At 35.9% G+C, this 1,964-nt stretch overlaps 1 protein-coding gene across 2 annotated transcripts in view; it reads left to right on the plus strand.

The window, feature by feature from the left end:
- Window positions 1–561: 561 nt before the first annotated feature.
- Window positions 562–1,964, plus strand: part of LOC107098118 — a 9,815-nt gene continuing 8,412 nt past the window's right edge. The window contains exons 1-2 of one of the 2 annotated variants that reach the window (XM_015395595.1): window positions 625–642; window positions 990–1,076. The gene's annotated coding sequence lies outside the window, so the exon portion shown is untranslated. Of the gene's footprint in view, window positions 643–989; window positions 1,077–1,964 lie in introns of both variants that reach the window. The other variant, XM_015395594.1, reaches the window with a different exon arrangement.

Consider the following 1,964-nt stretch of genomic DNA (forward strand, 5'->3'; position numbering starts at 1 on the left):
TATTTATATATGTGTGTGTGTACGTACTGTATATACTTCATATACACCTATGTATCTTTTCTTCCTTTGGCACATTCTGATTCTTTTTGAATATTTGAGCTCTAACGGGTAAATTGCTCCACTGTAAGATCAATAAAATCAATCAATTATCTGAGCTATCTGCTGCATTTCTAACAGATGAATCACAGTTACGATGTATCCAATAGCACTTGAACGCACCTGAAGGCTGATAGTTTGTTTTGCTTTAATGGGAAATCACCCTCTCTTCCAGCAGATATACCCACAGGAGCAAATACCCACACTGCCAGGAAAATGAGTTATGTACATTTCTGCCTCAAAACATATGCAAAACGTTTACCTTTAAAAAATAAAATAAAATAGGAAAACCCAATTTTTACACTGAGAAAATATATTTTAATAAAATCAACAAACACTTGGTTTATACAAACCTACATCTCAAAAAAGTATTAGGAGGCAGCTTTACATCAGATATTGAATGAATGTGGGATATCATGCAACTCCAGGAGTGGGTCCTCTTTGGGATACTTCCCACATCCTGACGTCAGCTGGATTGAAAGTTTTCTCCCTTTTCCAGCTTCCAACAGACGCATTCCCTAATCTGCTCCACACCAGAGATTTGAGGTAAGCTGGAAACCTGGGACCTCTGCAATCTTGTTGTAATAATAATTAGTCATTTGTTTCAACACGTTTTATTGTTAAGGTGTAAGTCTTAGTTTCCAGCTGAAACATTGGGGAAAGATTTAAAGCCCAGCCTGCTGTTTTCCTCATGTTACAGCACACAGCATTCCTGCCTCTGTGTTTTGTAATGCAGACTTTCTGTTCACTGAGAGAACTGCAAAAATGCTGGACTCATGGAGCTCTCTGCTTACATCTAGATTAGATTCATATGGACTTTGCAGATTATTCCCTAACATTGCTTTAAATTATTGGAGTACCAAATATGAATAATGTTATTAATTCACTTGTAGGTGAAAGGATTAAGACTTAAAGCTCCAAGAAAGTTGCATTCATTTGGGAAAGAACTCTTTATTTTCATCAAGGAGAAGAACAATAAGGTTATGGTGCTTTATTTAGAAATTTCCTCTCTTTTGTTGAATCTGTGAATCAGTTGGTTTAAACATTCCTCAACATTTTTATTTTTGGCTCTGTGCTTTATTTATTTTTTCCTCATTAAAAAAAGGAACTGGAAAGCTTTATAAAGGGTGTTGCAGGTACTGTATCTGCTTCATCATTCAGCACGGTTGGGATTAATCAATAAAGCCTGGATTAAGGGAGCTAAAACGAGGCTAAGATTAATGTTGTTGAAGAATATTTGGAAAACTAAAGGAAACTTTTTCCTATTAGAAACTGTGCAGTAAAATATAAAAATATTTAAAAAAACATTTGTAAAAAAAACTTTTTTTTAAATGTTTATTGCTTTCAAACGTGAAATGTTTTAAAAATTCAAACTGAGTTGAACTGATAGGCGTTTGAATTTTTATTGTTGCAAAACTTTTACATAATTTATTCACACCTAAAATGGCTTTTAGGAAGGATCAGCTCTTTTTTTCTGTTTTTGTTTGGTTCCTGTCGTGCTTTAGAAGTCCCTTCTGTCTTCAACAGTTGTCAGGTCCTGTGTGCCTGTGCTGTTTTTGGATCCACCCAGAGCTTTGCGTGCCAGACTCCCCCTGTTTCATTGTTGGCTCTATTTAATCTTAAATTGTCTTTATTCTTCAGGTCCTTACTCCAAACCTTCCTTTCTTGTATTTTTCCATGTCACTTTTATTACATTCCTTGTTTTCTTCCTTTTTCCCTCTTTGTGTCATTCATTCCTTTCCTCCTTTCCTTGCTCCCTTTGTTGTGTCCTTTCTTTCCAACTGTATTCCCGTGTCCCTCCATATTTTTCCTTCCTTCCTTCCTTCCTTCCTTCCTTCCTTCCTTCCTTCCTTCCTTCCTTCCTTCCT

The sequence above is a fragment of the Cyprinodon variegatus genome, unplaced genomic scaffold (genome assembly GCF_000732505.1).
Source record: "Cyprinodon variegatus isolate N-32 unplaced genomic scaffold, C_variegatus-1.0 Scaffold749, whole genome shotgun sequence".
In the NCBI taxonomy this organism is placed as follows: domain Eukaryota; kingdom Metazoa; phylum Chordata; class Actinopteri; order Cyprinodontiformes; family Cyprinodontidae; genus Cyprinodon; species Cyprinodon variegatus.